Source organism: Cydia strobilella, chromosome 5, assembly GCF_947568885.1.
Source record: "Cydia strobilella chromosome 5, ilCydStro3.1, whole genome shotgun sequence".
In the NCBI taxonomy this organism is placed as follows: Eukaryota; Metazoa; Arthropoda; class Insecta; order Lepidoptera; family Tortricidae; genus Cydia; species Cydia strobilella.
The window spans coordinates 3,370,620-3,383,417 of NC_086045.1; the positions used below are offsets into that span (position 1 = coordinate 3,370,620).

Below are 12,798 nucleotides of genomic sequence, written 5' to 3' on the forward strand. Positions count from 1 at the left end.
GAGCAAGTTCGGCCTGGCCAGCCACATTAGGGCTCACGCTAGACAACGTCCATAATGTTTATTTAGGGTCGCCGTCAACGAAAATGATGAGGAGGACTATATACTCCGCAGACCATACAAAGTTTAACAATATTTATATGAAAACTTTGAAAAGGATCCGGAGGCAGAAAATGAATTCCGATTGCAAAATAATTTTAAAAACTGTTTATTGGTATTATTTCGTTACTTTTGTAACTATTACCGAAGGATAACTGATACTTTAATTTTCTCCAACCTAAATACTGAACGGCAAATAACCCAATCAGCGGGGCTAAGATAGACGGCGGTCTATCATTTTTGTCACCATACCTGTCACGCTCTAACACGTACGTAAGTGCGAAAGTGACGCACGATATGACAAGTGACAAAAAGGCGACCATGATACCGCTGCAGCAAAGTTTGCAAAAGTTTGGTTTAACTTCAGTAAAATAGATTTTTGTTGTTGGCGAAGAAAGAGGGTTCCGCTTTTTAGTATTTGTTGTTATAGCGGCAACAAAAATACATCATTTGTGAAAATTTCAACTGTCTAGCTATCACGGTTCATGAGATACAGCCTGGTGACAGACAGACGGACAGACGGACGGACAGACGGACAGCGGAGTCTTAGTAATATGGTCCCGTTTTTACCCTTTGGGTACGGAACCCTAAAACAATACTCATCCTTTTCTTTTGGGTGCTAGTACTAGTGTAAGACGAAGACAGTATGATTCTCTCTGTCTATGTTTGAAATGAGACAGTCCTTTGACAAACTATACTATTTCGGTTTTAATAATTTTATAAAGATTTTATCTTATTTTGATACGTCTCTCTCACGCACACCAATTTGATACGTGTGAGCAAGATGCCTCATGAGACGAATCCTGTACTGCTACCACCAGTTTGACACTGACTCGCTAGCGTGTGCGTTTGCTTTCTATGCACCTCGCTCGTACTCGCGTATTTTGGACATGTTGAACTAATAAATATATTAGTTTGGTTACCCATCTAAGAATTCCAAATAGTCTGTGCGGAAAGGGAGAGCCGTGGAATATAAGGTAACCAATACATTCTACGACTCTTCCCTTTCCGCACAGACTAAGCGCCGACCGACGGACTGTACCGGCCCTAACAGCGCACATTAATCTCAAACTGTCTGAAGCTCGGCTGATAAACAAAGCAGCGACTGGTCGCATTTGCGACAGCGACTGGTCGCATTTGTGAGTGCGACTACAGCCCGACCAAGCAAGCGTCAGTCTTCCGCCGAACGCCGCGCAGTAAACACGCGCGCCCGAAGCTTGTGGCATATCGAAACTTTTCACTAGTATGCCATGTTCGGACTTTGAGGTGTTTACGGAAAAAGGTACCTGTGTGTTGATGTAAGAGGATTTAAGGGTATTTGTGCTTCGACTATTTTTAATGCTTGTCTAAGTCGTAAATATTATTTTTTTACGTTATAATATTGGGTTAGGAGTTAGTAATCTACACATATTATGTTAAATAAAACTTGGTGATTAACTTATGTCATTAGATTGGTCGGAATATTAGAATAATATACCTACCTAATGTAAACAATAACCAATCTTTATGTATAAGAAGGATGATTTAACTAGGTATACAAAAGTTTTATATTATAAAATCATGAGTTGCGCTAAATGTTCCTTTTATATGTTTGAACAAAATATTACTAAATAAATGATACGTTTGTCTCAGCAGTGACATTTGATTTATTATATTAAGTATGCTCTAATACCATTATAAAATATGGCCACCGGTCTGGCCTAATGGGTAGTGTAGTGAAGTGACCTTGCCTATGAAGCCGAAGGTCCTGGGTTTGGGCAGGTTTTTGTATGATGAGCACAAATATTTATTCCAGTCATGGGTGTTTTGTATGTAGGTATTTGTATATTATATAATATCGTTGTCTGAGTACCCACAATACAAACCTTATTGAGCTTACTCTGGAATTAAGTCAAAATAATCAATCTGTGTGAGAATGTCCTATAATAAAAACAAAATAAAAATAGGTAGGTAGGTATCAAGATTTTACCGTATATAGAAATTGATATTTTAGTTTCCTACGATAAGGAGTTGATGAGATTTTAATTAAATACAATTTAATTTAAAGTAGGTAGGTACGTTAACAACTTTCAAAAATTACTACACTTTGTAGATGTGTCTTGATTTTTGAAAACAAAAAAATCTTAATTTTATCAAAGCAGAGCACTCTATACAAAACAACATTAATTAAAGAACCATAGACTTTAGATATCGGCTAAAATCAAGCCCTTGTATTTGTATATTATTTCCAAAATAAAGTAAAATTTAATTATTTATATAGTTACCAAAGGAAGTAAATCCACGAGGATTACACAGAATAATTAATTAGACAAAAAAGTACACGCGTATTTAAATTTGCTATATAAATATCCGTTCTACTGCTACCTATCCGATGATGATGATGATGATGATGATGATAATGATGATGATAATGATGATACGTTTCCTAAAAAAATGACACTCATTAATTTTGTAGTTTTTCATAAATTTTGTAGTATTTATATTTATACTCAGAATCAAGCTCTTTCGATCTTAATGGGATAAAAAAATGTCCCAAGGTTTTTTCCTATTGTGTTACCATTTCCCCATATACTTTGTATGGCGGTAACAAAAAGGAAAGTTTGATATATATGAAAATTTCGGGACACTTTTTTTCTCCTATAAGGATGAAAAGGGCTCGTAATCCTAACTAGAAATAACACAAAAGTGACAAAAAAGGTCACAAGAAAAAAAATAATGGCAAAAAGAAAGAAACGTTCACCTAATGGCATTAACGTGAGGCACTTCATTCGGTTCTTGTCTGTTTGTCTGATTTAATATCTTGTCTTTTTATTAATTATATAACAATTCAAGTCTTGGAGACCCTTTACATCTCTGGATAATTTGATGATCTTTTTTATTATCATATACATTTTATCTCTGAGACTTTTCATCTCTAAACAATTTTAGTACTTCTGTTGTTTGTATATTTTTTATTCGCTTTTTTTGTTAATTTGACATTTATATTCATGTAATTGTTTTTTTTTTCTTTTTGTAATTTTGAGTTAACTTTATTGTTTGTAAAAATTGACATGTAAAAGTGCCCCTGTGGCCTATTTGCTGAATAAATGTTTGATGTTTGAATGATGTTTTGCCGATGTTTCATTAGTTACCTACAGTGCCTAAAAATACATTAGATTATTTATTTCATGAAATAAATTTCAGTACAACTTTGCCTAAGCCAAAATTATTTATTTGTTAATTATTTTTTTATTGGCAAAAAATTTTGGAACCAGTAAACCGTTGCAGCAATACCGTTCCTTAAAAAAACACAATGAGAAACAAATTTATGTCAACCAAAATCAACGGATTAACGCACCTAAACCAGCACATAATAATGAAATATCCCCTACAAATATTTAAACTTAATCTAGTCATTGAGCTATTATTACTAACGTATAGAACCGGCACAGAGAACCAGTATTTTGCGCCATGAGTTGCTGCCGTTTTGGTATCAAACCATAGAAGCGGCGCGTGAATCACGCGACCTAAGCGCGTAAGCGCCATGAATTAAACGGCGCTTACGAAGTTTTGGTCGCGTGGTGGTGGTTTGGTTGGTTGTGAGTGCGACAATTTCATTGTTTGGTATGTCGTCTCTATAGTAATAATAACTCAGTGTGTACAGTAACCTGCAAAGATAACTGACCTGGCCCCTCTGCATAGAAACTTGTTTGCATGGTTTTTTTACATTTAGGTAGTTTACAACAATATCTAAACTAAATTATAAAAGTATCCGGACTCCATTCGCAGTAGATTTAATATGACAATAAAATATCTTATAACAAAAAAAAATTTAAGAAACTATTCATAACTTGCTCTATTTAATTTATCAATCAGAATCAGAGTATTCGCCTTTGGCATTTTACAAACATGAAAACGTTTGTAAAATGACGACGCCGTTTGTAAACGGCGGATTCTCACAATTTGACTTGTACAGATACATAGGTACATTGCAAGTTAATAAAAAGCTTGTAAATTTTTACATTTATACAATTCTCAGTTTCACCGCGTTTTCAGTGCATGAGAGGCGTGCGGGTTAACACTGCACGGGATTAAAAAAATCCCGGGCCAATTTGGCTGATTCAATTTAAAATGTTCGCGCGAACCATGGGATGGCTTCCAACCTTCCGCGAAAGACGGAAAACTAAAAAACCGTTTCATCAGCGTTAGGTAGGAATTCAATTTATAAAATTCTCGATGATTTTAGGTTAAATTGTCAGTGTCCATAGTGTCCGGCGGATAAACGTTTTTTCGACAGCAATGCGACAACTAGAGCAACGCAATTTATCAAGAAAATTGACAATGACATCGATCGCGTGAACGCTGTTACCTTCTGTACCTACCTATATAGTAGTATAGGTGGAACTCAATAATCAACGCATATATTTTTTATGGGTTTAACAGGCGTTTTATAGGTTAAAGTGGCAGGGCATTAATAAATGCCAGGGGTAATTTGGCTTTTGTTTACAGTATTCTCCTACTCGTATCGTAAAATTGAAAAAGTTGTACCGTAAATTAAGGAATTCAGGAAAAGGGAAATAAGAGAAAAGACGGCCATTTCGTCAGAGTAATTATTTGATTTGTAAAATTTCATTTTTAAGTAAAGTTATAAGTGGCAATTGTGCTGTCTTGCGTTGTCTTCCAAATATTTTACGAGTCTCAGCAACGAGAAGTAGATATTTTTTCTGTCTTTCTATCAAAGGTAATTCCTTAAAAACGCATTTAACTGATTTGTAAGACCGAAGTGATCCCATAAGTGTTCCGTTTGTCAAAAAAAAGTTTTGTACGGAACACTAAAAATCGTCGAGCCTCAGGCGGATATAAAATTGCGATAAAAATCGTTAATAGTTATTTGTTTTACAAGGGGGCAAAGTTGTTGTTTAACCGCTCGTGCTAATATTGATATCCGAGCAAGCGAAAGATTCCAAAACAGGAAAAACAGAATTTTGAGCGTTGCGAGGGTTTCAAAGCACGAGCTTTAAACAAATTTTCAGTGAAACACTAAATTTTTTAACACACCAACACAAGAATAATACTAACTGTAAAATATCAAACAAAATCAAAGCAAATTGATTCAAAATTAATGTTATTAAATATTTATCATTCAAAATCATCATTTAAAAGTCAATTCTACCATCAAACATAAGAATCCACCTTGAAATTTGCATTAGATTACTTTCCTTCACATGTGGATAAAATGCAACTTTCTTAGGAGTACTTATTTGAACAATCAAGAGCCTTTACCAGCTGGTTTGGTGAAAAAAAATTTGATTGACACCTGAAATCTTTTGCTCATTTTATGATGAAAACGCTCTATTAACAAGCATTTCGGGTTTGTTCAATAAAATTGTAGAATTTTTTTTCTGACAGGTACCCTCTTCTTCGTTATGTTACACGTTTTTGACGTCGTTTTGTCATTTGCAGATATTTTAGACAACGTTTTAGCGAAAAGTTAGTGAGAGTGCCTCTATCTTTAGTCTTTTTCTTTCTGTACTTTTTTTGTCGAGATGTGCAATAATAGTAGATTGTGTCACAAGGGAGCAAAATGACATATATACGGCGTGGGCCTACATTGAATCCTAAGCGAAGTGAGGGATTCAAGTGTCAACGCCCAAGGTGGAATCCACATAGGAGGAATCCACGATTATAAAGAAATTGGTATCGATTATGTGCATACTATTTTCATATATCATTGTGATATTTTGTACTGGCAATAAAATGAACAGAGAACAGAAAAGTGCCACTTTGATCCCTCCTAGCAGGGAAGAAAAACCCTTTGCCAAATGGGTTTTTTTATGATGAACTAGCTTTTGCCCGCGACTTCGTCTGCGTGGACTTAGTAACCCCAGCTAAAGTAAGAATAGCGCCTGGAGAAAATCTTATAGCAATTATTCAATTTGAGCATATTATGCACAAATTAGAAGACACTTCATTAATTATCTCAATTCCACCCCGCTTTTTACTTTCTTAAGGGATGATTTTCGGTATATAAACCAATCTATGTCCTTCTCAGGGACTCAACCTATCTCTATGCCAAATTTCATCTAAATCGATTCAGCGGTTTAAGCGTGAAGAGGGAACACACAGACAGACACTTTCGCATTTATAATATTAGTATGGATTAGTATGGATAGGCAGGCGTTTGACCACGATCCCACCTGATGGTAAGTGATGGTGTCTACGGTGGAGCACGCTTACCTATGAGGTACCTATTAACTCTTGTCTTGAAGAGCCCCAGATTGTACTCATGCGGAAACACAGACTCGGGCAGGGCGTTCCACTCCTTGGCAGTTCGCATAAGAAATGTGGAAGCAAAACGCTTCGTGCGTATTTTTGGAGTTCCTACCATTAAATAAAAATAAGTAAATAAATATTATGTACATATTATATATATATTGTTTAAATTAACTTTTTTTTTTATCGAATAATTGGATTTATTTGATAATATTTTAAAATATTACATTGAAATTAACTAACAAAACAAAACACACCTTAAATAAAAAATAATTCTACACTTAGCCTAAAATAACCCCCCCCCCCTATATTGTTTTATAAGTACCCACAACACAAGCCTTACGCAGTGTCTTACCGAAGATAGATATAACTCCGTAATAGATGGATACAGTCTAAGGAAAAAACGTGCCTCGAAAATCAAGAAAATTTGATTCTCGTTCAGAGGGCGCTACTAGTTTTGGCCTACAGTCGTATAGATGGCGTTGACGGTTTCGTTTGATATTTAACAATTTTAACGCATATCAGTGAAAGAACATGGGTCAAAATCATAAAAATATTTAATGCAAATAAAAAAAATCATTTATCTATATTTAAATACATTCTATCGTATTTTTATAAATCTTCATTTTTAGTTTTAAAGTGTGTCGACAGATGGCAGTGAATTTACTGGGGTTACAAAATTTACTATGACAGTACCGCTCTAGTATAAGTTACTCTATGGTCTTACGTAAGCAGACAATTCGCGAACGCGAAGCTATGCGGCGCGGCGTGCCCACGGCGTTCGCGTTCGCAACGAGATCGCCCACGTAGGACACTTCTATAGGTATCAAAGGATTGATTCACCCCGTAGTATAAAAAAAAAACCGCTCCGCGCCGCGCCGCTTCGCGTTCGCGTGTTGTTCGCCTACGTAGTTGCGTTATTGAGCTTACTGTGACTTAGTTGATTTGTGTAAGATTTTCCTATACTATTTATTTATTTATTATATACTTTTTTTAAGCTATTAGAGAATGTATCTATGTACACACGCGTAGTCTAATCCGTTATTTTTGGTGCTAACTGTACTTTTCGTTATCTCCGAAGTAGGGTAAGTAAACAATTTTAACAAGCAAATTTAGCCAGCCATTTGTTCCATTAACTTGTTTACTTACCTTAGCGAAGGACACGGAATCTCAAAATATTGACTTCAAACTTTATGATTTCAGGGAATTTGTGCCGTACTTACTCTGATTTGACAGCTTTCATTTGACAAAGTTGTTTATGTAGCAATTTTCTGTGTACTTTTAAGTTATTGATATTTGAAAATGTTTGTAAATGCCTATGGAGACTGAAGGAATTTATTGGCAATCTTAATGGTTTTCAGTAGGGACTTGACTTAAAACCGGTCAAGTGCGAGTTGGACTCGCACACGAAGGGTTCCTTACCATTACTCAAAAAACAACAAAAAAGTCGTGTTTGTTGTTATGGGAGCCCCACTTAAATGTATAATAAAAATAGAATAAAATAATTCTATTTTTATTATTTGTTGTTATAGCGGCAACATAAATACATCATCTGTGAAAATTTCAACTGTCTAGCTATCACGGTTCATGAGATACAGCCTGGTGACAGACGGACAGACAGACAGACAGATAGCAGTCTTAGTAGGGTCCCGTTTTTACCTTTTGGGTACGAAACCCTAGAAACTACGAATTAGTTGTGGCACGGACACAGATAACAAATATAATTATATAAATAAAAAAATAGTACCTATTACAATATGTACAGTACACATGGTATTACTTTACCGCACTAGTGCGATAATTAGCACATTACGTAACTATGTCGAAAATTTCAAGGACCATAATAATTATGTACTGATACATGTGCGAATAGGTAATTCGCGACTCGTGTCGATTTAAAACACTCTTCGGTCGTGTTTTAATTTATCGCCACTCGTTTCGAATTTCCTATTTTTCGCACTTGTATCGTAATGTACCATTATTTCGCCCACGGTTTCCTCTTTTTTTATTATTTCAATAGCGAGATTATTTATAATACATTACCCATATTATTTGTAGTTCAATTTAATTTAAAATATTTAATATCAATAAACACATGTCAACCATTGTAATAAACTAAAATTAAAATCAAATTCAAATAACTTCCAATACGATACCAAAAACCGAGTACACAGTAAAATCACATATTAAAGTAATATTTTAATAATTAGAGTTTTGAATGATTCACGGTTAGTTTCACTAGACTTATATTGACCGGGATATAGACCGTGATTACCTTTTGTATTATTTGTGAGCTCCCGATATTTCGACGCAGTTACATGCATCATGTTCACGGGTGATTGAAGATAGCGGGTGGGTGTCAAAGTTGTGTAGACAGCGCTCTGTCTACCCTCATTCTTGCGCGTCGGCTGCGTTCACTTTCAACGTTACCAACGGTCGCATTCACACTTGTTGGTCCGGTCGCGTTCACACTCGTTGGTCTGTCCAAACACACTACACTCACGGTGTCACTACGCGTGTTTGATTCGGATATCACTGGTACAAAAGGTAATCACGGTCTATATCCCGGTCAATATAAGTCTTTTAATAATTAGTTTATACAAACCTGTCAAGGACCGATTTCATATCGAGATAAGTTTTCCTTGGATCAATTCGACGCATCCCGAATTCATTCTTGTGCTTTCACATAAATAGTTAACCCTCTTCATGGTTCAGAGGAATCAGGGATTACTAACACATGCATATATTATGATGCGGAATGGCATCAAAGCGTTCTTTTTCCTTAATTAGTTAGGTTAGTTATATATTTAATAACTTAGTTAAGAATTAGCTTTAAGTTTTTTGATTGGGGACTGAAAATCAGCGGTCTCGCTGAGTCTCATCCATTTTGCAGCACAAATATTTGTAAATTCTACCTGATTTTTTATTCATTTTGCAATTCATTGTTTTTTGTATGGTAAATAAATATATTTTATTGATTTATTTAATTATTGTGAAATGAGAAGCGTTAGAGTTTTGAATGATTCACGGTTAGTTTCACTAGACTTATATTGACCGGGATATAGACCGTGATTACCTTTTGTATTATTTGTGAGCTCCCGATATTTCGACGCATATATCGAATAACAATAATAACGAATATCGGGAGCTCACAAATAATACAAAAGGTAATCACGGTCTATATCCCGGTCAATATAAGTCTAATGAGTAGCGTTGATAGCCTAGCCACAGAATAAGTAATACGGCCACGCACCGCCCCGCCCCGACTCGAATTACCTCGTCCCGCGACAGCAGATTGACGGCCGTTTGCCGGCTGCTCAATACTGTTTTTAAGCAACTTACACTACGACGCATGACGCGTATACAGACGTGTCGTTCACACATAGAAACGCAAGTGATTTTTGATGTATAGCGTGTCCGCCCTGTGGCCTAGCCGTGCAAAGGGCGTGCGACATTTAATCCGGATATCCTGGGTGACCAATAAGTTTTTCGGAATTTATATACAAAATAAAACCTGATATTTATCAGCTCTTCAAGGAAGAAAGACATTAGGAAACCTGCATACATCTGCGAAGAATTTGAAGTCCGCAACCCGCTTTGGGCCAGCGTGGGGACGACTATTATTTACCTACATTTTCACATAACCTATTCGGAAAAGCGCTTTTTCTTCCCTGCTAGGAGTGATCAAAGTGGCCCTTTTCTGTTCTATGTTCTATAACATTTTATTGTCAGTACAAAATATTAACAAGAATGAAATATGTAAATAATATGCACATAATCGATTACAATTTATTTATAATCTATTAAGGCATACAATTTTTTAGCATAATAATTCCTCATAGTTGATGTGAAAAGCTGTAGTATGTGTCATTGATAGCAAAATTATTCCCACCTTGGGCGTTAACACATGAATCCCTCACTATGCTCAGGATAATATTTTAGAATCCTTCGCTTCGTTCGGGATTCGATGTACGCCCACGCTGTAAATATGTAATAATGCTCCCTTGTGACACAATCTACTATTCATACATTTCACATAATCAATTGTGCTATTCTCAATCAAAAGGGTACTTATTGTCGGTTGTCAATAAGCCGCTATTGCCATATAGCTTCAATTGAAAATCAACCTTATTGACAAGCGACAATGTGGTACTTTTTAGTTGAAAATGTCACAATTACTACCCTCGTTTTGGTTCGGGGACTAACACTTACATGACTGCATGTGATGCGGGATGGCATCAAAGCGTTCATTTTCCTTAATTGGTGTGAAATGGGACTTAAAGAGAGCGGAAAGTGACAAAGTTTGTCAAAGCAGGTGTAGAGATGCCATAGATCACCTCATATAGATTCCGTTTCAGAAAGCGTTTCTTAAATATTCTTCTTCGGGTGCCGTCTGCTATCGCAGTTTGGCAATAATTATAGCAATCTGAACCTTCGACACAGTAGCTCTGAAAAGTGACCGTGTGCTTTTCTGGAACCATTGGCGCAGATTTCTAAGCCACGATATTCTACACAAAACTTTACAGTCGCGTTTTGTACACATTTAATTACACGAACGTCGGAATTTAAGATAAAAACAATGAAATCCATACCATCCGCTCAGGATGGAATGGAAAGTTCTTCTGCGAACCCTATCTCCCTAATGAGGGATAACAGGATTACATCATCATCATCATTATTATAAAGATGAAAAACGTGGAAGTAAAACAAATTAAAGGTCGTACTACACTACGCGCTCGTCGCTAATCCATACTAATAATATTATAAATGCGAAAGTCTGTCTGTCTGTCTTTCTGTCTATGTGTTCCCTGTGTTCTGTGTGAATCGATTTAGATGAAATTTGGCATAGAGATAGGTTGAGTCCCTGAGAAGGACATAGGATAGTTTTTATCCTGAAAATCATCCCTTAAGAAAGTAAAAAGCGGGGTATAAGCGGGATAATTAATGAAGTGCCTGCTAATTTGTGTGCATAATATGCTCAAATTGAATTGCTATGAGAATTTTTCCAGGCGCTATGCTTACTTTAGCTGCTGTTACTAAGTCCACGCAGACGAAGTCGCGAGCAAAAGCTAGTTTAGTATAAGGTCAATGTGGGGAAAATCGTAAGTTACCTGCAAAGGAGTATGTGTACAAACGCAAGAGTTAGAAGTGACGAAAGTGCTTGTAAACGGTCTTACTTTATAGACGGTATTCCCCACATTAACTTTAGTATGATATGGAAGCGCCAATCTGTAGTTAACGCGAGTTGTCTTACATGCTCCGTCTATAGTAGAGTGATCTGTGGAAACGCTAATTACAGATAAGGCAGAGCTCCAAAACGTGGCTTCAGTCGACCTGAAAGGATGTTTTTTGCTTCACCTTTCTTGCTAGAGGCTATTGAACTTTTAAATTATGATCTTGACAAATACACACCTAACATATTTAAGAACGAGCTAAAGGCATTGAGAATTATGACATTATTTAACATTATAAAATCAATCAAAACTATCAAATATTAGTTATGGTCGACCGGGATAAGTGCAACTGTGGGATTATTGCGTCTTATTGAGTTATTTTTTTAAACAACGTGAGATACAAGAGCTTCCGTGATTTTGCGTTTAGAGACGGATGGCTCCTCTACACGATGGCCCGGGCGCTGGACCAGCGAGATGGTCATGCGATGGATGGCTCCTCTACACGATGGCCCAGCGCTGGACCAGCGAGATGGCCATGCGGTGGTTGAGAGCACGCATTACGGAATCGCACCATCGTTGGCCCATGAAACATAACAGAGGGCGTTATGAATTAAACGTATTTGAGAAATAAATAATAGAGGCAATAATAGTTGCACATTGCAATTACCCTAATTGACCTTATAAACGTGACCACCGCCATATATGAGGCGGGGATAGATGGGAATGATTCATATGAATGCTCCTATTCCCATGTGTGCATGCCCGACGAAGACAAATAGGAATACAACCAAAACACAGGGCAAAACATCTCGGATCCCTGAGAGACCTCCCCGAGGTCCTACTCAACATCAAAGGCTTGATAGGATTCCTCGAGGCGTTGGGCTGGCAAGACTAGCCCCCCCCCCCTCCCTGTCACGCAAAATGGGCGTCAGTCGTCGAGTTGCGGATAAACGCCCGAACTACAATACAAATGCCTTTATTGAAAATTCTATACTCTAGGGAATCACTTGATATTACCTCGGCAGTTTTAATTTTCACGGCCGAAGTGTGTGATATTCAAATGTCCTCAACTTTTGAAAACATTTATTTTAGACGTATCAGTATTAATAAAAGCTGAAAAGCGTACATCCAACTGCTTTTTACGTACAGATAAAATAAAAATTAATCCTCTGAATAACAAACTTGGGCGTGTTGACATTACGAATAACGCAGCGTCTTACGTAAGCGAACAACTCGCGAACGCGAAGCGAAGCGGCGAGATCGCCCATTCCCTTCT

The 12,798-nt window shown here is 36.7% G+C and overlaps 1 protein-coding gene across 2 annotated transcripts in view; it reads left to right on the top strand.

Annotated features, from left to right (window-relative positions):
* Nucleotides 1-1,283: 1,283 nt before the first annotated feature.
* Nucleotides 1,284-12,798, top strand: part of LOC134741319 (uncharacterized) — an 86,363-nt gene continuing 74,848 nt past the window's right edge. The window contains exon 1 of one of the 2 annotated variants that reach the window (XM_063674068.1): nucleotides 1,284-1,378. The gene's annotated coding sequence lies outside the window, so the exon portion shown is untranslated. Of the gene's footprint in view, nucleotides 1,379-1,411; nucleotides 1,450-12,798 lie in introns of those variants that run through there. The other variant, XM_063674069.1, reaches the window with a different exon arrangement.